Here is a 25,339-nt window from a genome sequence, read left to right on the forward strand (position 1 = left end):
GAACAGTGTATTAGAGCCGAACTGTTAAAAGAAATTTGCGTAAGTTATCTCTGGGGTTGGGTCATTATATTTGCGCTCAAGTAATCTGGTGTAGACCCAATTTCATAATTCAACTCGGCCTTACTCCCCTATGCGATCTACAGAGATGCCGGTGATCAATAGGCTTTAGTTTCTCATCGCCTAGAACTTGTTCCAGTTACTAAGAATGAGCTGGAGTAGAGAACCGTACTATTTTTTTTGTAGTGCTAAACAATGCAACGACAACACTCAAATCTGGTTAGAACATATGCTAGTGCTTTTCTCTCTGTGCTCAGCATTACTATCCTGGAATCCACAATCCGTCGAGGACAAATAAAGTCTTGTTGAACAGTGAAGGCAACTTGAAATAGATTCGTGAAGTATATGCTCGTCACCTTTCACTTGAGTTAACAATGTATCGTCTAAAATAGTGCACCATCGAAGAACAAACGACTACAGAACGTTCACTGCTCGCAAAATGTATGACCAGCTGATTTTATAGTCTTATTTATTCCTACTTTTCTGCACAGAAATGCATGCGAAGAAACAATGTTTTACACATATAACTAAATCTGATATTATGGACGAATTTCTCGGTTTGTATGTCGCTAAATTGTAAAGGGGGACGAAAATCTAATAGTCATGGGCGACTGGAATGCAGTTGTAGGAAAAGGAGTAGAAGAAAAGGTTACAGGAGAATATGGGCTTGGGACAAGGAATGAAAGAGGAGAAAGACTAATTGAGTTCTGTAACAAGTTTCAGCTAGTAATAGCGAATACCCTGTTCAAGAATCACAAGAGGAGTAGCTATACTTGGAAAAAGCCGGGAGATACGGGAAGATTTCAATTAGATTACATCATGGTCAGACAGAGATTCCTAAATCAGATACTGGATTGTAAGGCGTACCCAGGAGCAGATATAGACTCAGATCACAATATAGTAGAGATGAAGAGTAGGCTGAAGTTCAAGAGATTAGTCAGGAATAATCAATACGCTAAGAAGTGGGATACGGAAGTTCTAAGGAATGAAGAGATACGTTTGAAGTTCTCTAGCGCTATAGATACAGCAATAAGGAATAGCGCAGTAGGCAACACAGTTGAAGAGGAATGGACATCTCTAAAAAGGGCCATCACATAAGTTGGGAAGGAAAAACATATGTACAAAGAAGGTAGCTGCGAAGAAACCATGGGTAACAGAAGAAATACTTCAGTTGATTGATGAAAGGATGAAGTACAAACATGTTTCGGGAAAATCAGGAATACAGAAATACAAGTCGCTGAGGAATGAAATAAATAGGAAGTGCAGGGAAGCTAAGACGAAATGGTTGCAGGAAAAATGTGAAGACATCGAAAAAGATATGATTGTCGGAAGGACAGACTCAGCATACAGGAAAGTCAAAATAACCTTTGGTGACATTAAAAGCAACGGTGGTAACATTAAGAGTGCGACGGGAATTCCACTGTTAAATATAGAGGAGAGAGCAGATAGGTGGAAAGAATACATTGAAAGCCTTTATGAGGGCGAAGATTTGTCTGATGCGATAGAAGAAGAAACAGGAGTCGATTTAGAAGAGATAGGGGATCCAGTATTAGAATTGGAATTTAAAAGAGCTTTGGAGGACTTACGGTCAAATAAGGCAGAAGGGACAGATAACATTCCATCAGAATTAGGGGAAGTGGCAACAAAACGACTATTCACGTTGGTGTGTAGAATATATGAGTCTGGCGACATACCATCTGACTTTCGGAAAAGCATCATCCACACAATTCCGAAGACGGCAAGAGCTGACAAGTGCGAGAATTATCGCACAATCAGCTTAACAGCTCATGCATCGAAGCTGCTTACAATAATAATATACAGAAGAATGGAAAAGAAAATTGAGAATGCGCTAGACGATGATCAGTTTGACTCTAGGAAAAGTAAAGGGACGGGAGAGGCAATTCTGACGTTACGGCTAATAATGGAAGCAAGGCTAAAGAAAAATCAGACACGTTCATAGGATTTGTCGACTCGGAAAAAGCGTTCGACAATATAAAATGGTGCAAGCTGTTCAAGATTCTGAAAAAAGTAGGGGTAAGCTATAGGGAGAGACGGGTCATATACAATATAGAGGGAATAATAAGAGTGGACGATCAAGTACGAAGTGCTCGTATTAAGAAGGGATAAGACAAGGCTGTAGCCTTTCGCCTCTACTCTTCAATCTGTACATCGAGGAAGCAATCATGGAAATAAAGGTTCAGGAGTGGAATTAAAATACAAGGTGAAAGGATATCAATGATACGTTTCGCTGATGACATTACTATCCTGAGTGAAAGTGAAGAAGAATTAAATTATCTGTTGAACGGAATGAACAGTCTAATGAGTACACAGTATGGTTTGAGAGTAAATCGGAGAAAGACGAAGGTAATGAGAAGTAGTAGAAATGTGAACAGCGAGAAACTTAACATCAGGATTGATGGTCATGAAGTCAATGAAGTTAAGGCATTCTGCTACCTAGGCAATAAAATAACCAATGACGGACGGAGCAAGGAGGACATCAAAAGCAGACTCGCTATGGCAAAAAAGGCATTTCTGGCCAAGAGAAGTCTACTAATATCAAATACCGGCCTTAATTTGAGGAAGAAATTTCTGAGGCATTGAATGGTAGTGAAACATGGACTGTGGGAAAACCGGAACAGAAGAGAATCGAAGCATTTGAGATGTGGTGCTATAGACGAATGTTGAAAATTAGGTGGACTGATAAGGTAAGGAATGAGGAGATTCTATGCAGAATCGGAGAGGAAAGGAATATGTGGAAAACACTGATAAGGAGAAGGGACAGGATGATAGGACATCTGCTAAGACATGAGGGAATGACTTCCATGGTACTAGAGAGAGCTGTAGAGTGCAAAAACTGTAGAGGAAGACAGAGATTGGAATGCCAAGCAAATAATTGAGGACGTAGGTTGCAAGTGCTACTCTGAGATGAAGAGGTTAGCACAGGAAAGGAATTCATGGCGGGCCGCATCAAACCAGTCAGTAGACTAATGACCAAAAAAAAAAGTTGATTACTGACTGTCTTCAAGGTATTTAAGTCTGGCCGAAAAGAAACCTGGAGTTTCGCCCTTAGTAGCAGTTTTTTATTTTTTTTATCTATTTTTTGCACAGCAACGCCCTGTTCACTTTCACTGGTTAGGGGGTGAAACATCAGGGTTTACCAATAAACATAGCTACCAAGAAAACTAGGGATATGACTAAGATGTCGTTCATATACTATTATTTATAAACATCACTAATTTCCTACTCACAGAAAACTGTAGCATCTGTAATGTTGTTGCTTTAATTTGCTATGAAAGCGGTGCTGATATTCAAGACCATAAACGTGGGTTAAAAGCTGTGAGCTATCTGAGGAAGTTAACGTTGCATTACTGAGCAACTGTTTCTCCAGGTATCCAGTCTATCTTACCAAATTTCCAACCAGACTAACATTAATTATAATCTTTTAATAGTCATATGAAAACCGGTGATACATATATAAAAAAGAGAATTTAAATAAAAATAAGTAAATCAGTTTATATTTGGAAATTTATTTTAACATTGATCATTGAAATTTCAGCATATTAAACTTGAGGCATAACTAAGCTGGTGCCTTATTTAGGATTGTGAAAATGTGAGTTTGTAATCTTACGGAACACATCAAATAGGGAGCAAAGATTGGGAGACTGCATACAACACTACATTCATAAAATAACACACGAAGAACATTGAAACATATGTAAGAGGAAATTGACCACAACCAACCGATTCAATTTTCACCCAAAGTAGTAACGTTCGTAGCGCAATCCTGTCCGTCATGTAATTACCACACACTGGTATACTAAATTCATACTATCTCTCTGTGAAATCTTCCCAAAAAGGATAGCTGAGAGCTACTTTGATGATTACACCACATGCTTCACGTGGTTAACTTGGTTTACACAAAGAGTGTAACTCCACAATAATTTTGATAATTAAAATAAATTAGATCGGAAAGCAATTTACAAAAGAAAAACCTCTAACTGGTTACTATCGTCTTACTATTAACCTGATGGGTCAAACAATTGTATAAGCACATGGTACTGGTCTCACGAAGTACACCCCACGTGGGTTGAACATAAAGAAAAGTTGCTATATTGAAAAATATTGTTAAGGCGAGACGTTATAATCTCACGCACATTCGCATTTAAGATTGATGATCTTAGTTAGAGTTACTGATCAACACGTGGTTCCACTTTACTCACAAAGTAGTGGCAAAGCAACTACCGTAAAATATTCTGAAGTTCACACTCGAAATACACTGCGTTGCAATTTAAGATAACATTAGATATTTTAGAGCTGAACCTGAAATAAAGTTGATTAAATTTTCAGTTAGGCTGAACTTAAGAAATCCATTGTCCTGCGGACTTAGCAGACACCCGCTTAGCCGGAGATCTTACCACTTCAGACGCTCGCCGCGGACAGACTGACCTGCGCTCCTACCAAGGGTGCTTCCGTATACAAAACGGAAGTGACCAGAGGGGCAGCTTCCTATACCAACATGACAAGGGACGGACAGGACAGTACTAAGGATAAGAAAGCGTAGCTTCCTGTTCCGACGTTGCTCTCTAGCAGACAGGCTTGTCTGCTACCATCAAGCATGCAACTAGAAATACATTTTCTCATTCATTCTTTCACACAGAAGGAAAGAGGGATCTTATCATATACAGTATATAAAAGAAAGCGGATGTAGGTTCCGTATGAGACTGTGTGACATGAATTGCATATAAACTGTGTTTTAAAGTGTAATAGTGTGACAGATCGTTCGTGTTTATGTGTATAAGTAACACGTTCCACTACTCAGTCTCCTCGCAGATAGTCAGAAACGGCACAGTAAATTTATAAGAGGAATTTATGCCGTAAATGACAACAGATTTAAGAAATTAACATGAAAGGAATCCAACAGAGACCTTTCACATCTTCTGTTTTGCGCTTACCCAAAAGAACGACAAAAACGCAAGAACTTTAGGAAGTCATGTATTTCAGTGAGTTTGAGTGAGTGTACTGGTCTAGTACCGCCCGCTGTATACCGATGGGAGTGTGGCATGTCGGGCTCCAGTGCCTGCCGTTCACTAGTCAGACGTTACAGAATCAGACGTTACAGAATCAGACGTTACAGAATCAGACGTTACAGAATCAGACGTTACAGAATCAGACGTTACAGAATCAGACGTTACAGAATCAGACGTTACAGAATCAGACGTTACAGAATCAGACGTTACAGAATCAGACGTTACAGAATCAGACGTTACAGAATCAGACGTTACAGAATCAGACGTTACAGAATCAGACGTTACAGAATCAGACGTTACAGAATCAGACGTTACAGAATCAGACGTTACAGAATCAGACGTTACAGAATCAGACGTTACAGAATCAGACGTTACAGAATCAGACGTTACAGAATCAGACGTTACAGAATCAGACGTTACAGAATCAGACGTTACAGAATCAGACGTTACAGAATCAGACGTTACAGAATCAGACGTTACAGAATCAGACGTTACAGAATCAGACGTTACAGAATCAGACGTTACAGAATCAGACGTTACAGAATCAGACGTTACAGAATCAGACGTTACAGAATCAGACGTTACAGAATCAGACGTTACAGAATCAGACGTTACAGAATCAGACGTTACAGAATCAGACGTTACAGAATCAGACGTTACAGAATCAGACGTTACAGAATCAGACGTTACAGAATCAGACGTTACAGAATCAGACGTTACAGAATCAGACGTTACAGAATCAGACGTTACAGAATCAGACGTTACAGAATCAGACGTTACAGAATCAGACGTTACAGAATCAGACGTTACAGAATCAGACGTTACAGAATCAGACGTTACAGAATCAGACGTTACAGAATCAGACGTTACAGAATCAGACGTTACAGAATCAGACGTTACAGAATCAGACGTTACAGAATCAGACGTTACAGAATCAGACGTTCAATAATTAAAAACTGTTATGTTATTGGTGGATACAGGTCAAAAGTTTTCGATCACAGTCATAAATGTGGAATTGTGGTTGAAATGGGGATTTCGTTGGGAATATCTTATCTCCCAGTTCCGTTAGTAAAACATGTAAAAACGTGTAAAGAACACGCACCTCTATTCTGTATTTGATTGGTTGTTCACATACAGGACCGCTGATGAGTATTCACAACACTGACATTTACTTAATAATGTCAATTCGAATAGGCCTCATTGCTTCAGCTGTTTTCTAAACATTCATGGTGGTGTCTGTTTGTTCTATATCGTATCTCCCTACCACTTTCGCGCAACGACGCTCTGAGCGTGTTTTTTAGGGAATTAACTAGTTTGAACCTGGGACCTGTTGCTGGTAACGAGACGCTAGACCACACATGACATGTAGAATTCAGAAGAGTTCAGTGAGACTAGCGATGATATAACCAAATACTTAATGATCTCAGCGTCAGCTCCACTGCACTCCCTGTAAAAGAATCTTAATACTTACCAAATTTAGTGGAAGGGGTTGAAGGCTTTCCTATTTTTAGTTAGCTAGTAAAATAACGTCGAAAAAGCAGTGAAGTTTACCATTGGAAATTTTATTCTACTCACACCACACTTCTGCAGTTCTGAGTGAAACCTTACGCGCTCAAAAATGCGGCATCGCGTGCGTTCATTACCTTGTCGGCGTTTAAGCGGCGTCAGGGGGCCGCGGGCAGCACAGCTCCGCTCACCTCGCCGTCTCCGAAGTAACTAACTTCTCCTTCCTACCATCTACCGAAGTTGGTTTAAAAAAGACTATCTGGCTGTGTTTTCATCTGACCAATCAGGGTCTCAATATTAACCTTAAGCTCCGCCTACAAAAATTCTGTCTGTTCAATGAGAAACGTTATACGTTTCGTGGTGGGTAATGTTATTAAAGTTTGCAACGTAACGGAGACGCAAAAAAGTCTCACGCTAAAACCTGCAGCTGGTGTGGTCCTTTTAGCGTTATCTTAAGATCTATACTGTTCTTCTTTTGACATGGGCTGGGTGGTGGTCCGAACGTAACAGACGCGAAAAAGTCTCACGCTAATACTTGTGGGTGGTAGTTGCCCTTTTTGTGTTATCGTAAGATCTATACTGTTTTTCTGGTGGGCTCTAGCTTTTAACATGGGCTGGGGGGTGGTCCTTGATGTAACAGAGACGCGAAAAAGCTCACGCTAAAACGTGCGGGTGGTGTGGTCTTAGCGGTAGGCGGGCGACGCGGGTGTCCACTCCGTCTCTTATCGTAGTGCCTTCTAGCTTAACACGGTTCTGCTCTCGGCTTCTGTTCTCGTTTCTCCCCTCGGAACTGCGTCTGTCTCAGTGGGAAGGTATGACATGCATTTAGGCATTCTTGTGTTAGTCTGTGGCATTCCATTTGCTCACTCGTTACTCGTATTACTTTGGTTAATTTAATGTCACGATTTATTTGGAGCTATGTGACATACTCCAGGATTTGCTTATCATGTCAGGTGTTGGATTTGCCTGATACCTTACAGATTGTATATCAAACCACTCGCATTAGTTTATAGTACAATGAGTGTATCTGGCAATGTGTCTGTGTTGCTGACCAGTTCATACCATATTACCTCCTAATATGACGGAAGCAGGAGTTGGAATTTAAAACAGCTCTAATTGCAGCTCTACAAAGGCTATTCAGTAGGACAACAGCAGCAGTACCGTTATATACAGGGCAGCGGTTCAAGAAATTCGGTGCCAATGCAATTATTTCGGGATTTGGAAGACCGTGAGTATCATCAGAAGGGGAAAATAAGTTTGTGTGTGTAATGAGTAAATGTTGAAGTACTCGTACTGCACCTGAGATTCGCGAGGAAGTAAAACGTACGCAAGCAGCTTTGGGCTGTCTCACAGCAACGCCGCCATCGTGAACAAAGTTCAAAGATTGAGTGTAGCAGCCTAAAAAACCTTTACCCCCCCCTCGCTCTCTCTCTCTCTCTCTCTCTCTCTCTCTCTCTCTCTCTCTCTCTCACTCTCACTCTCACTCTCACTCTCACTCTCACTCTCACTCTCACTCTCACTCTCACTCTCACTCTCACTCTCACTCTCACACACACACACACACACACACACACACACACACACACACACACACACACACACACACAAGCTGGAGATTGAGCCAGTGGTCCAAAGTGTTATCCATGGACCATTCTAAGTTTTAAATATTTGGAAGCCATTGTCGAATGTTTGTTCGTTGACTTCATGGTTAACATACGCGGAAAGCCAACAGTGAAGATGGCTGACGGTCGATCATGGTGTGGGAATGATTTGCGAGTGATAATGCCGGTGATATAGTGAGAATTAATAGAACGTTAAAGAAAGACCAGTTGGAGGAAAATCAGTGTGGGTTTAGGCCTCTTAGAGGTTGTCAGGACCAGATCTTTAGCTTACAGCAAATTATGGAGCAGTATTATGAGTGCAACAGGGAATTGCATCTATACTTTATAGATCTAGAAAAGGCACATGACCGGGTTCCTAGGAGGAAGTTATTGTCTGTTCTACGAGATTATGGAATAGGAGGAAAACTTTTGCAAGCAATTAAGGGGCTTTACATGGATAGTCAGGCAGCAATTAGAGTTGACGGTAAATTGAGTTCATGGTTCAGAGTAGTTTCAGGGGTAAGACAAGGCTGCAACCTGTCTCCACTGTTGTTAATATTATATATGGATCATATGTTGAAAACAATAGACTGGCTGGGTGAGATTAAGATAAGTGAACACAAAATAAGCAGTCTTGCATATGCAGATGACTTAGTTGTGATGACAGATTCCATTGAAAGTTTGCAAAGTAATATTTCAGAGCTAGATCAGAAATGTAAGGACTATGGTATGAAGATTAGCATCTCCAAAACGAAAGTAATGTCAGTGGGAAAGAGATATAAACAGATTGAGTGCCAAAGAGGAGGAACAAAGTTAGAACAGGTGGACAGTTTCAAGTACTTAGGATGCATATTCTCACAGGATGGCAACATAGTGAAAGAACTGGAAGTGAAGTGTAGCAAAGCTAATGCAGTGAGTGCTCAGCTACGATCTACTCTCTTCTGCAAGAAGGAAGTCAGTACAAAGACTAAGTTATCTGTGCACCGTTAAATCTTTCGACCAACTTTGTTGTATGGGAGCGAATGCTGAGTGGATTCAGGGTACCTTATCAACAAGATTGAGGTTACGGATATGAAAGTAGCTAGGATGATTGCAGGTACTAGTAAATGGGAATAATGGCAGGAGGGTGTCCACAATGAGGAAATCAGAGAAAAACTGGGAATGAACTCTATAGATGTAGCAGTCAGGGCGAACAGGCTTAGATGGTGGGGTCATGTTACATGCATGGGAGAAGCAAGGTTACCCAAGAGATTCATGGGTTCAGCAGTAGAGGGTAGGAGGAGTCGGGGCAGGCCAAGGAGAAGGCACCTGGATTCGATTAAGAATGATTTTGAAGTAATAGGTTTAACATCAGAAGAGGCACCAATATTAGCACGGAATAGGGGATCATGGAGGAATTTTATACAGGGGGCTATGCTCCAGACTAAACGCTGAAAGGCATAATCAGTCTTAGATGATGATGATGATGATGATGATGATGATAAAGAAGGATATCACAGGATACTGATTAACAATTCATTTCCATCTGGCAAGAGACTTATTGGTTGTGGATTTGTTCTGCTGTGGAACAATGATCTCATACAAGTTTCTAAATTGTGAAGAGGGTATGTCAAGAGAAAAGAAAAATGTGTGCACTGAAGAATGTGATTTGGGCAAACCAGTCACCGGACTTAAATCTCATTCAATTCTTATGGGATGAACTTGAAAGAGGTGTATGAGAACAGGTCATCTAACGTTGACTACCAATGGTTTAATTTACAAACATTTTGGATTGCATTTTCTGTAAAAATACTACAAAATCTTAGGAGGCTAAAATCTAAACCATATTTATAGTACTTAATGATCGAGACGAAATTTTTATTTTGTTGCTTACTTAGTTTGTACGATATGTTCATACACGAAATACATAGGTTTCTCATGAGCCATTGGTAACTATACTGGTAGTGCAAATCTACGTTCTGTACACGTAAGTCAGAACGCCATTGTAGCTATAATGTTCTTATTTCATTATTAATCAACACTCTAGTAACGTAAATCATAAGAAATACACCAGAACTCATCTCAATAAAAGTGTGTTTGTACTTTCCTTCTCTAAAGCGTATTATCATAAAGGGAACATTTTTTTTTTAAAAAAGGGAAAAAACCTTTTGTTTGGTGGATTACATTTCATCACTGTACGTTGATAATAGTTTTAAAATTTTGTTCACTCTTAGTGACGGCACACTTTAACTGGCCAAATGACGGGTGTATGCGTTCCGAACTTAAAATTCGTAGTTTTTTTCTGAACATACTAGTAAACAAAATTGCAATACGTTGTTATATGAAGCATACACACAGCAGATGCAAAATGGTGTGAAACTTAGAAGGGTGTGTTGCCTAGTAAGAATTAACGTTCGAAACGGATCTTGTGAGACTTTATATAGATCAATAAATGTCAAAGGGCTTTTTTTGTTTTTACAAGACACACTTTGAAGTCGTTTGATATCGTCACGGAGGTAGGCGCGCTGTGGTGGCTCCCTATGGGTAGCACTCGTCGCAACGAAGTCTCCACTTCAGATATCAGATACCAAATAGTTCAAATCGGACCTTGTCTGCTGACGTTTCTCTCAATGGCACTTCTTCACAGTGTATCTAACTCTTAGTTGTGCTCGTTTCTCCAATATTCTGCCGTGGGGGAAGGCGTTCCTTTGTATTTTTCTACCAGAGTGTATATAGCAGATTTTATGGACACACATTCGCAATTTGTGGAGAACATGGACTGTGCTTTAGGTATTGATTCCAATTTACCACTTTACTTGGTTGATTGTGTAAGCAAACACACGCTTACTGTTAATTTTCTGTAAGCTTCTGTGGAATATTACCTATTCAGTGCTTTCCGCCCTTATTTAATTTGTTGGTATTTGTATTTTATTAGACTAGCATTTAGTTCTCCTTGCGTGTACAAGATACAGGGCAGATTAGGGATTATTTGAGACTTCGATTACTGAAGTCAAGAGTTAATCTGGAAAGTGACGTAACTGTATGCTTTAGTTGGTCTTGTGGCACAGGGGACTGCGGCAATGGAATGCTAGAGTTGAAGAATTGTGCCGCACTGGGGCTCTAAACCTGATGCTCCACTTCTCGTCGACCAACTTTTCGTTCGCCGCACGCAATGGAAATGGCCGTCGGGAAATACACCATTCGTATCGATAATTCTATGGGCTTGACGACTGATGAAAAAGTTTCAGTGCGGATGCGCCAGCTACGTCCGTACTACTGGAGTCTGAAGTCCAAGAGTAGGTGGTTAAATGGACGGAGGCTTCGCGGTGCGGCGAGAAGCCAGTTGGGATTCCTGGTCTGACGGGAAGTGTGTCCTGGTGGCAACGGAGGTGACGGCAACCACTCGATGAGCGTTCAGTTCGAATGCCGGACAGGCATAAATTCTCAGCTCTCGCCGTTGCGTTGCCGCACTGCTACGTCAGGCTGGGAGTCGTTATTCCATTCAGTTTTTCCCATCCAGTTTTCTTTCCATACCTTTCACCCTAATTATTTCTCTGCATTTGATGGGTTAATTCGGTTTGCTTGCCTCAAGTTGCCGTTGTATATCGTAATTGTGTGCGATTCCAGCTTGGGGACACTTGCAATTAGTTTGTCTAATCCACTACAGCTGATTCGTTCTGCATCCCGCTTAAATAACTGTTTAAGCTTTAGAGCCAGCCAGCCAGTGGAGATGTATTTTAACATAAGCTTAAGGTCGCTAAAAATAATTGCTAATGGTACTCTAAATTTCGTGTAAATACTAAAGCACTTTCGCCCATTCTTTGCCTGGCGACCGGACGTCGATCTGTTTTCCTGTATCTGTCTTTAAGAAAGTAAGTATTTTGAGTAGAGAAATGTAGTTCACTCAAGACTGATCACTTGAGATATCTTGTTCGATAATGAAATTTGTATTTCAGATTCAATTATTTGCAAGGGCCTCGCCATGGTAGGCATTTCCTATAGGGCCATAAGAAGACTGTAGTTGCTACGTGTAGTTACTTATTTGATAAGTTCTTGATCCACAATTGCCATACGGCGTTGCTCCTTAGCAGACAATTAGTAAGCCTTGCTGCAACTGCTTAGCACTTAATTTTGGTAAGTAAAGTAAGCAGGTTCATTTAATTTTTTGGACCGTAAATGTGAATTTTTGTTGTCATCACCCTGCAACCACATATCTCAAGAACTTACTTTATTGACGTTGAGCCCACTATTAAATTATATGTTTTACTAACTATCGGGTGGTCAGGTGCTTATGATGAACTTCTTGAAGAACATACACTTTGTCAATCCAGTAGCTCACCTCTCCCAGACCACCTCAAGCTCTTTGTGTGGGCTGTTTGTAACTTTGTTCGTTTATCTTGTGCTTCGTCTGCTGCTACATTTTTTGTCCTCGCAGTTTGTGCTTTCAACATAACTTTATCAGCTGATTTACTGTTGGTTATGATTATTTTTGTCAGATAATGTTATCTCTTCTTGGAGTATCTAAATTATGAAGAAGTTTCTTCGAGTAGTGAGGTGGCATTCTTGTACAAACTATTTTCGGCATTATGTCTCTTACCTTTTCTTTATGGGTTGGGTGGTTTCCATCTTTATGTTTCTGTAAACCATTTCGTTGGTTCTACGATTGCGAGAGCGAGCCAGTGCGGTAGAGTCGCCATTTTGAGTATTTTAAGAGTGTTAATGGCTTTGTAGGTGTGTAAAATTGTGTGTTTCAACTTACCATGTGTTATTCTTCAACTTAGTATTCGAAGAAAGTTTGATCTTTCCTTGATCTGGTTCAATGACATTTGTCTGGGGGTGATCGTGAAGCTTTCACAGTTTCTTGCTCGTCTTCCCTCCATAACTTTCGTTTTGCGTCTTGTGTTTTTGTTGCTTGATTTGTGTTTAAAGATATTGTTCCAGTTGCGCTACGTTTTATTTTCTATTTTCTGAGCCACGGTTCAAGTTGGTTTAAATGGTCCTGACTGTTCATTTGTTTCTCTTATAGTTGGTGTAACGCCAATAAACCTTGTCCGAGGAATGCCTATAGTTTTTTCGTTGCGAGATGTATGATGTGCAAAGACTATACCAGGGCTGATTTGACGGCCCCTGTAACACGCTTAGGTTTAGGCTCTACTTTCGACCTTTGTAATTATTCTGGAAAGGTCGGCTACCTAGAATATTGGACAACTATGTGGTAGACGGCCCATTTTGAAGTAGCCACGCGTTTTCAAGTACCCTTTCTATGTTTAGTGGTGCAGCACAGTACAGAATACTGAGACCTACTGTCACGCCACTGCTTAATTGCACTATGCACTCTGAGTGTTGCTGCCGGACTCCCACTTCGAAATTTGTGATTTTTCGGAAAACGTTGTTTCGTCTCTAAACATTTTCTTATTTGACCCGTGTTACTAGCGGATATGATAGTTGATCGTTAGGGGGTTGCCTTGTTTCGATAGCATTACAATTTTTTTCTTGTCTCCCTCGTATTGGAATTTTTATCTTCAGGCCATATTGTGTAATGTTTTTAGGCTTTATCATTTCTCTTGGTGAAAATTTGTTTAGGTTTCGCTTTATGCCGTCTACTCCTGCAACCCTGCTTTTCTTTTCTACATGGCTTTCATTTTCCCGATTGTTACTTCATATTTGAAAACTGCTTTTGTTTGAGTGACTTCTGGATTTTTTTTAGTTATTTTACTATTTATTCATGTCTTGCTTCGAAGTTTGGGTCTTTTGGCGAGCTACCAATGTTTTTGCAGCACTTCCATTAAGAGGTTTGGTTTTAGTTTTGCGACGCAATTTATTTAAGAACAGGATAAAAAGATTGGCTCTGTATGTTTATTTGGCGAGGGGTGGAGACTGCCACTATTACCACCTGAATTGCGACACTAAATTGAAATAAAACCGTGAAATATTGACGCCAAATCAAATATGGTATCTATTAGGTTGAACGAAGATGCTATATATCACTCTCTCAGCTAGAGATGATTTAACTTTTAACGTATCGTTTATTGTCCAGTTAATCATTCACTAAGTTAAGACAGACAGACTGCTGCCTAAAGACAAACGTAGACATCGATTTTGCAGAGATTCAGTCACCTCCTCCAGTAAACTTTCTCCCTTATCCAACTGTTAGCACTCCTACCAGCTAAAGTCAATCCCATTGACGTCTCATATGTCCTCTAGTGATCGCCAGTCCTGTTTTAAATCTTTTCATGCTCAAACTTGAAAATTCTGTTTGCGCCAGTAGCTACACCCTAAAATTTCCCACTATACACATATGTAGTAGCAATTTGTAGGTGTCAGTTTGCCATCCAATCGAAGTTCACGTATTCAAAATGTGTGCTTGGAGCGGTGAGAATTGTTTATTCTTTTGATACTTTTTTGTTTATGGTACAAATGCGAATGGTAGCTAGTTTGCTGTATCAATTGCCATTATTAGTGTTCTTGTATCTTTAATGAAATTTAAATATCGAGCAGGCAAGAACATGTAACAAAAAAATCTGAACATATTTGTGCATGTGCCGAACAGTGCTCGTTGCGAACATACTACCATGATGTTAGTGTATCTTTATTCGTATGCTTATTTCAACTGATTTTTCAATTAAAATCTCTCAGCCTGATTACTGAAGTTAATATTTGAAGTAGCTCCGTCGATCTGTCTTATCTAGATTGTGAACTGTGTGAGTCATCTCTTTGGTAGGATGAATTTTTAAAAATTCTAACTTATTTAGTGCATTATATTCAAACCTGTCTATCTCCTGTGGTACGTCATTTCCGGATCATATCTGTATCACTGGATTTGATATCCTATCTTTCGTTTTACACCTCGTGCTTCCCTGTACTCAGGACGATTCACGCTGCACATTAACAGATGAGTACACTGGCAAGTTGGAAGTTCTAATGGCTACGGGACGCTGACGTCACGAGCGGACCGAGGAAAATCTTATGTGGCGCCACAGTGTCTGAAGCGGAAGCGAACCGCAGACTGCCTCTGCGCAGCCATCGCTCCATCGCCAGCCGGCTGGTAGCACGAACTCTGCGATTTAGATGCAGCGCGTAACTGAACAGGATCCCAGTACGCAGACGTGACTGGGTGTTAGTTCGTGGTAAACTGGAGTAGCGATTCTGTGCTGGATTTCTTCCAATTTTCCAGACGTCTGCCCGTACTCGTTTGCTTGTGGCCTAGGATTTTGTTCGTCTCAGACGATCACTCGGCTCTGAATACTCTGAAGTATTCGTTAACTACGTTTTTGAGTGTTCCATTTCCTTTTGTATACGCGAACTACTCGCGATACTTAAGATATTCAGCCCACATGTCAATTGTCTGTCACAACGTGTTTCGGGACAACATTAACCGATTTTCAAGTGCTAAAAACAAGGAAACCACATAAAACAGAGCGCATACCAACAGATGTTAGGGCATTGTCAACTCTGACTATAAAACATATCACAAGCCCGTGAACCACGCATTGGCGAGGCACAGTTGTGAACTTAAGGCCACTGCCACCACCGAACAAAGATATTTGCTTAAAGCTCAGCACCAGCGACACTACTGTGTTCCAAATTTTTGACAACTGCGTGTCTGGTCCTAGCACAGTCTGACTTTAAAGTACATCTACGCTACGACCTGAACGAAAATAGTGGAAAAATCCTATGTCAGTAGGTATAATAAGTTACTGACTACTACGTAAGACGAATATCGGTAAAGCGTCCAAAAATACCCTTTAGATACTTGCGTCCTCTCTTAAAACATCGACACACTATCGAGGTACAATAAATGTACCTCCATTAAATTTGATAGCAACCACCTGTTTTGTTCAACGTGCAGCCCCTTGATGCTTTCCGTTCTATCCCCAACGGATGTTGCCCATTCTTGAGACGAGTTGCTACAGTTTACGAGCCACCCTATTTTTATACTCTTTAAATGTAACTTCAAAATTCCGTTCCATTTGCCCCACCCTTCTTGCATGACAATCTTTACTTCCTATCCAGTTCCCATCTGTGATCACCTTATGCGTCATCCACTGTTCTAATTTGTTGACCTTTAAAGAAATTCAAGTAAGTTAAGCAATTTTTTCTTTCTTGTATCAATATAAGGAGGGTAGTTATATTTGCTTTCCTTGTTTTCATAACTTGAAAATAGAATGATGTGAAAGATGTGACAATCACAGGATTGACAACAGGGCTGCATATCCCAACAGGGCTTAAGTAACAGTTGTGCGATGGCTTCAAATCAGTTATCGCTAACTATTGTTTCATTAGTTTTTAATACTTCTGTCTACGTTTGGTTTTATTTATTTTACTGCTTGCACTTTCAGTTGCTTATATTGCTACAGCTTTTACCATTTTCCAGTCTTACTTTTTTGAGTAATATTTGCTAGGTGTGTAGACGACTAGTTTTGACATTTAGCTGTTTACTATGACCACCATATTGTTCGTCTTTGTAGAAGTGTCAAAACATTAGAGGCAGATTGTCGCACCGAATCACGGTCTCCAGAGAGCGGTGAGATGAGTATATATTGGCGTATTCGGCGTATGTAGTGGCCTGACGTAGATGTTCCGGCATGACTGAAGTATGTGCATTGTAGGCTAACCATTTTCCGTTTCTGTCGTCTTCAAGTAACTGCCAGCGCTATCTAGTTTGTTATTTCTGGAACCTGCTAATGTTACTTATCTTGCATTAAGATCGCAATGATTATAAATTCACTTTGTAGCATAATGTATGAGCTATCGGCAGTTTCTCCTGTTGAGGTAAGAATTTTGTAATTAGGTGAAGTAGTGTGGAATGCGCATACGCAATTGAAGGCGGTAGTCTGAACGATAGCTGTGTCAAGAAGTATTGTCTAATGGTCCGTATTCTCTGATCGCCGAACATTGCTTCTCCGACTTTGAGAGTACCGCGTTGTGCTGTTTGCTGTGCTTAGCGTGAACTGGAGGCTGTCTGGCCTGGTTTCTAGGACTCTCAGTACGGTTATTTTTTGTGTATTAACAGTATTAACATTGGGAGTTTCTTCCTGAAGCCATTGGTACTGACAAAGCTAATAGCGATGCCCTGAAGTCTTTCGCGCTTACCTTTCCTGCTCTGTCTGCTGTTTCATACGCTGTAAGACTGAAGTTTTTGAATATGTATTTACTTGGCGACTGTGTGCTGTCGGTGGAATGGGGATTAATGTTTAAATGTCTTGTGGCCATTTTCTCTTTGTATACACTGATAAGGCATAACGTTATGGACGTCTACACAACAGCCGGAATGTGTACTTTTGGCACGGGTAACAGCGGTGACGCATTGTGGCATGTAAACACTAAGGCCTTGGTAGGTCGCTTGAGGGATTTGACACTACCTCTACACTACCTCTATGTACACCAATCCCGTACCTCCCGTAAATTCCGCGGAGTGGGGGGCTGTGAGCCCTGACGCCACATTCAATCACACCTATCCGTCTTGGAGCTGACGAGTGAGTTGGGGGTGGGGGGGGGGGGGCGGTGTTTGCTATAACATCAATTGGAAACCGCATCTGCGTTCCTAGAACGGTTAATCACACTCATGGCCTTGTGACACGGCCCATTTTCTTGTTGAACAGTGCCACTGTCGTCAAGAGACATGATCGTCATGAGAGAATGTACGTGGACTGTAACCCAGTGTACAATACTTCTTGGCCGTCACGGTGCCTTACATGAGCTTCGCTAGACCCATGGATGCCCATATGACCGTTCCCCAGAGCGTAATGAAGCCACCACCAGCTGGTTCCATTCAGAAGTACAGTTGTCAAGGAACTCTTCCCCTGGATGACGTATTCGTGCCCTCCCATGGACATGATTAAGGTATCGGGATTCATCGGACCACGAAAAAACGCTCTTAGTTGCCAATTTGTAAACACTGCACATGCATGGGTCATCGCACTGCGGAGGCCCATCGTTAGTCTGCAGTGCACTGTGTGTTCAGACACACTTTAATTCTGCCCAGCACTAAGGTCTGATGTTAGGTCCTCCAAACTTAGCCGCCTGTTCTGTTTTACCAGTCTGTCCAGCCTACGACGGGAGACATCTGTCCTGAGGTGGTGGCCTCCAAACTCCACGACGTCCTTTGTTTCGCCACGTGCTGAAGACACCGAACCACTCCTCGAACACCCTGGGAGTCTCAGTTTCCGAAATGCTCACGCCGACTCTCTGGGCCAGTACAATCTGCCCTCTGCCAAAACCAGTTCGCGCGCCTTCCCCCATTGAACTCACGGAGAGCGCTCTTATTGATGCTAAATACACTATGTGACTAGCAGTTATCCGTCGCCAGGCGACGCTGCTATCCCCTGAACGTTTTTGTCGGTAGTAGGTTGGTTGTCATGTTCTGGCTCATCAGTAGATGTTTGGGTTATTGGTCAACTGTTCTTCACAGATGGCTTCGTTAGCAGTAGGGTTTGGTGTCTAGTTTCGTCCCTTTGTTGTCGAGTGTAGTTTTTCATCCTAAAGCCACGAGGAAACATTGAGACAGGGGTGCTGTCTGTTGCTAATTGGTGCTGTTAGTTAGGCTGGAGCGAGCGCGGCGGTGCACAATATGTTCGAAATTTCGGAGCTACAAACCATCATTCCACATTTATCTTTGATTGGAAAATTTCCTTTGTCGAGGGTTATCTGGCAAAGACTTTGCCTCTGAACTGGGGAGTTTCTCAATTTATGAAAGTTAGCAATAAACATAGAAATTTTAATCTGTGGAGGAAGGTGGTCGAGGGACGCCTGTTTACTTTGTTACGCAATTCGTGTAGACTTATGTGTCAGGTCTAATTCAGAGGTAGAGTTTACGGAACACGCGGTGGGACTTCAATTGCGAATGTCGTTGATTTCGCCGCTATCCTCCACTACGTAATTCGCTTACTATTGGCTCGGTATTTGTTTCCCTGTTGTATGAAATGGAGTGATGTATTGAAGCAGAAAGTGTTCAGACTTAGCCAGGAGCCTGTGTGTAGCAAGCTGAGGTTTTGAGACTGATGTAGAACCCACCTTTTTTTTAAAAAATTCTGAGTTCATTGTTTACTTCGGGTTTCCTGCATCGTCGCCACCTTGTTCTTTCGTAGACACTTTGTGGTATTTGTTATCAGTCACGTGCAAAAACATGCGTCGTTTGCGACAGAACGTTCAGAAAAAAAGGGGTTTGTGGGCATTGTTTACGTCTCTAAAGTGCGCTCGTTCAACAGTATTGCGGAATCTGTACGTTCAATAGTAAGCACAGGCACTGATACGTATTTTAATACACGGGTGAATTTAATATTAAATGAGTTCATTCGAATCAATCAGTCTCTCTCATAAACTTACGTATTCTGGGAATAAATTCAGTGTGACTGCTGAGCTTCTCGAGAGCAATTTCAAGACTATTTGTTTTTCAGTATTTGCATGTGTATGGAAGATTCTAGAACCTTTTGAAGATTCAAGCAAGAAAAATTTCCACACTGTTGATTGACATTAAATGTAACTTTTAATCTGGTTCCATGCCCATCGCCCAAAGCAAAGAAGCAATGAAACTTTACCAAAATATTGAAAGCTACACGCGAGATACGTGATTTCATTCTCTAACGTAATGTCCCTTCGAATGTATTCCTCTTTATTCGGAAGGACTTAGATATCATGGGAGCACAAAGTTATGTCACAGAATATCCTTATCGCCTGCAGCAGCACCACCCACCACCCACCACCACATCCTTCACTGCTGACTGGTTTATTGGTGTGTACTTGGTCCCAGCACAATTTTACCTATATTTGAATTCGTTTAACCTTAAGAATCAGGCACCTTCTTAAAGCTCCTTGAACTTTCATGTCTATTCCCTATCAGCATGGTGCATGTGCCATGGAATTTGGTGTTTTAAGTAGTTTGCTTCACTTGGATGAGTTAATGTTCAGTTATTTCCGTAGTTCGACAGATTTACGCCAGTGTAAGCTTATTGTAGTACTATGCTCAGGGGTCAAAAATCTGTGTCACCTATCAACTTAAGAATGTCTTACCTTATGCTTTTCATGTCACAGTTCTCCAGCTTTTTCTCCAAACACTTTTTCCACTTACTCGTATGTTTACTTAGCTCGTTCCGTAACGTATTGAATTTAAATATTACTACATTTCGCTTATTGCTGTAGTTTAAGGGTGTTGATGTGGAAACAAACTAATTTTTTTAGTAGTAGAACCATTTATTGGTATACAAAAAATACAGGTCAAGACTTTCCACCCGATGAAAAAGGGATATTAGTTTTAATGAATTAATATTATACAAAATTTGGTTTCTAAGATTTAACAATATTATACACAAAGATAGATTTAAAGCAAATGTGACGTTTTACAATAACATGGAAAGTTCAGATTATTCACTGTGAAACAGTAAAGTTATATCAGTGAATTACTGACAAGAGTTTCTGGCAATTTCAGTGGACAAGTAAATCATTTATACTTTCATTTACCAGATACTTAGTTTCTAACCAAAGAAGACTTAAAGTTACCAGGTCCAGTTGAAGCTAACGTCAGCAAGTGACGCAGAAGAAAACAACATGAGCCAAGCAGAAGTGCATTGAATTACGTCTTGACTAGTGCCTCGTTACCAACAGGTGTTCCTGACGTACGGAGCTGTGGAGGGAGCTCACCTTCCCTCTACACTTGCCCTCTACTGTAAGCCCCACACATTCCTGTGATTCCTATGGTGTGTCTACCGTCTGTTCCCAATACATACCCTCGATTCACCGGTTTTCTGTAGGAGACCCACCTCCTTAGACAGCACCTAGCCTCTACGTTCTTTGCGACAGGTGTGCTCCTCAACCTCTGGCACGTTACTGCATTTAGCTGTCTGACACGTGGGTGCCCGTGCCTGTAGGACTCGGCATTTTCTCAGCCGTCCTTACACTTGACGTATTGCTACCTAAGTCCTTTGTTTCCAGAATACCATAATCTGGTGCTTGCTTAGTTAGCCGCGGGGATCCCAGGACTTTCTGATTTGGTAGCAGACATCTCTTTATGAAATCTTCTTCCCTAGATGTATTAATTCGCTCGATGGCGACACACTTCCCTTACCAACGTATGATACGACATTCTTTCTTCCTAGCTTTTGTCGAGTGACAGTACTTCAAGAAACACCCAGCTACTTCAGATTAAGAAGGCTGTCCAAGACTGAACCCCAATTTTCGTCCTTCAGCCAATGAATGGTATACCACACGTTTGACAACACTTCGCTTAAAATTTTTCTTATTTTGAAGGAAAAAAAAGAGGCTAACTTGTGCCTGGTTTCTAGAAGGACGAAACTCTCATTCGGTCTGAACATCCAGTCTATAATGGCTGTCATCGTGACAAAATAGATGACATGCCAATCTCTGAAACAGTATGCACCAAGATTTCTCTCATCATCATCATCATCATCGTAAAGCGGCTCCTGCACATCACTAACTCCATGATGAATCCAATATTTGAGCAAGGCCACCTATTACGCAGCGCACATGCACGAGATGACTGGGTGGAGCTTTTTCTTTTGAAAACCATTTTTCATCGAGAGCAGTAATTGGGAGCTGATGGCAAACATTGGCAACAGGACCACATGAAGTCTGAGAGACGGGCAGTATGGAAGGTTTAAAAGTAAATTCTTTATCAGTTGAATATATCAGTACTACTAGTTAATAACTACGAGATATTCCATATGAATTTTAACAGTTTCAGTACCAAAAAAGGAATGTCGTACAGAGAGCTACATAGTATCATTACATTGAAAATTTTTATTTTTTAGTATTTATAGATTAATAAACAACGCATTTTGAATTCAACTTTAAGAAACGTAAAATTACAGTATACAGTGAATATACGTAACAAGCTGTTCTGATACGTAAGTAACACTTGTACATGCAGTTTAGTTCTTTATATACTTGCTAACCCAAATTTCACACTTACTATTAATAATCGAATTTTCATTGATATTGTGCAAACATTTCATCATAAGTAACTATACAGACGGATGGCTTGCTAATGATTTTAATATAAACCTGATAGTTCCAGAAAAGTCATTTTCGTGTTCACAATTTGGGATAGTTCAAGCAATAATCGTTTCGGTATCTGGGGTGACAGGCAGAAATGTAAATGTCTACGTGTTATCACTGAAGTTCAAAATGTCGTGTGAACTTAAGGTGAATGTTTTTCATTGTGGGATTCTGGGATTGTTTTGAACTGTGAAACACTTGTTCTTACAATGAAACGCGGTCAAATTTGCTACTGGCGCTTACATACGAAATTGTTTTACCAGAAAGTAATGAAAGAATCTGAGGATCAGGATAGTTCCAGAATGAGAGTTTCACTCCGCAGTGGAGCGTGCGCCGATATGAAACTTCGTGGTAGATTAAAACTGTGTGCTGGGACGAGACTAACTCAGGACCAGTTTTAATCTGCCAGGAAGTTTCATATCTGGATATTTGTTCAGTGATCGCAGTTTCTTCATAATCCATTATGTTTAATGTGAATACATTCTCCGAACAAAGGCTAAGGACAAAGTTGTGAACAGTATCAAGAAACTTGTTTTTGGGAACACTCCTGAATACCTACAGATATCAATTTCTATTACATCTGCAAGAGCTTTTATCCTATTTGCATTTTCAAAAATGTTTGCTTACTTGTATTCTGTAATGTGTTAGAATTCTAAATCCCCATTTACATCATTTCGTCTGTATTATGAACTTTTATAGCTGCAGTAAACTTTTTATCTGCACATAGATTGCATACACTTAAGATTATACATTGTGAACGCAAATGGCAATTTTGTTCTTAGACTCTACAATGTCTCCAATTATTCTATTGTGAACTACCATTTTGATAGAAAAGAACACACATAATTTGAAACCAAATAATCCTATAACGAGAAGAAAATAAAATGCCTGAAGCGAACTACAGCAATGTAAATGAGCCAGATGTTTTACAACAGCTAAGCTTAGTATATTTCACATTTAGTGGATCACAGGATTTTTATAAATATATAATGCTTAATAGCAATAATTATTAACTTCGGTTGATTATGTATAATTTTAATTGAATTATGCTATTTTCGGTAAGATATATGAAAAGAATCCATTACAAACATGAAAATACTTTTTCCTAGGCCACCATTTCTCACAAAGCAAAGGCACGGTGATTTAACATAATATTGCAGTCTACTTGTACAAACATCTTAATAAGGGGACTAGGAGAAGTTGTAAGAATCTCACTTTAATTGTTACACAGAGTATCATGAACATACACTAGCAAGACATTGCTGGCGACAATTTTCACAGCGTAGTGAATTTTTTGTAAGAGTAAAAATGGGGCAGGTGCAAATGTGGATACCTCTCCCGAAAGGGGGTACGGTATGTGCTGCAGACTGGCAGCTTACACTGTAAATGGCAGAACTTGTTAGTAGGACGTACGAATGAGTGGTTTTACATCTCTTTAAAGTAGTCTTAATGCATCATTGGTTATTGTGGAATTAGTGTTTGTTCTGGACTGCAAACCTTTCACAGGTAAGCGAAAGAGCTAGCTTTCTCAGTGATACCCACAAAGCACAATCTTGAGATACTTTTGGAAACGCGTCTTTACTCAGTCGCGTCTCTAATTTACTTCTGATATTGGCAATCTTTCTAACGTGAAAAAAATTCCAGTCAGAGGATTCGGACCACTTTAGATTCCTACGACACTCACTATGGATAGCAATAATCTCCTGAGCAATGCAACCTGTGCCTTTGGAGATGGCAAATTCCTTAGAGACAATGTTGAAGTGAGGAATGTGTCATGTACCAAATAAATTTCGGTTGCTCCAGGGCTGAAGGGTCATTTAACTTTTTGATGTCTGATTCTATGTTCATTTAAAATGCTTACATAAACAAGTTGCGCTTTGTATATTGATGTACTGTTTCGTGTATGTTTAATGCATATTTGTTGAGACATTTCAAAAATGTTGACCTTCGGGTAGAGCCCACATCTGCACCCAATTTTTTCTTTGTGATATTTTACAAGCTTCTTGCTAATATGTTTCCGAATCGAAATTGTCCATATTGGTATAGCGCTTGTAATTTATCACACGACTGGTCTTATTGAAAGAAAAAATGTTGGGTTTTCTCAAAAAGGAGTACCCTCAAGTTTAAACAGGGTGCCCACATTCGGATCTTATCCTTTAAATAGGTAACTTTCACAACATTTTATAGATTTGATTAAACTTACATAAACAATTTTCTGATGCTTTAGTACCATAAAACATGCTGATACAGTAAATCAGAAATACAATGGATGCAAGCACTAAAACAGTCAAATGTAACAAGTCTGTATCTTCAATAAAAGAGAACTTTGTCCCTTGTAGGCTATTATGTAGACTATATTGTCGCGATAATGTGTATCCATCCAAAATGGAAGAATGGAATACGACTGATTTTGGAGTGTAGAGAAAAGTAATTTCGCAACTGTGACATATAATACGTAATACGACATCATCTTGAAAATAATGTTGTCTAAATCAGCTAACAGCACGATTTACATTGTCTACATTATAGCCTGCAGCCGACAACATCTTATCCCCACAGATACAAAATTTTAAATTTGTGTGTATTAAATCTGTGTGTATTAACCTGTTGACTGCCAGGATGTCGCCGGCCTGGACTAACAGCGAAGCGTCGAACACTAAGCTTGTGGCAGTCCACGTGTTAATGAATATGGAACCCAAGTAAAAATTCTGAACCTACTATTACAGTACTTTGGTTGTCCAGGAAATGTCAAGGTGTACGCTGGTTACCAATGACATTACTGCACAGGGCAAGACTGCATTTGCTGTAACTAGCTATAGCACTTCTGGAACTTCAGTAGACTACATAGTGCGAGAAACCCATCACTTCAGCAAGTGCGCGAACCAATCACTTTTGGTAAGTTTTTATACGAAGATGCGTTTCGAGATTTCACCCATTATCTACTATCTCAGTACATTTGAATTTTATTAATATTACATTTTGGCAGCTGCAATTTTTAACTCTCGTTGCCTCACGCATAGTTCATTTATTCAGGAGTGGGCAAGAAACCGGCACGCGAGCAATGCTGTGGTCCGTACTCCCACTGCGCTGCCCTGGCTGGCACCTCTCCACAGCGTCACGCGCTGCTGTCTGGGCGTGAGGAGGGGAAACTACTAACAC

Source organism: Schistocerca gregaria, chromosome 2 (assembly GCF_023897955.1).
Source record: "Schistocerca gregaria isolate iqSchGreg1 chromosome 2, iqSchGreg1.2, whole genome shotgun sequence".
Classification (NCBI taxonomy): Eukaryota; Metazoa; Arthropoda; class Insecta; order Orthoptera; family Acrididae; genus Schistocerca; species Schistocerca gregaria.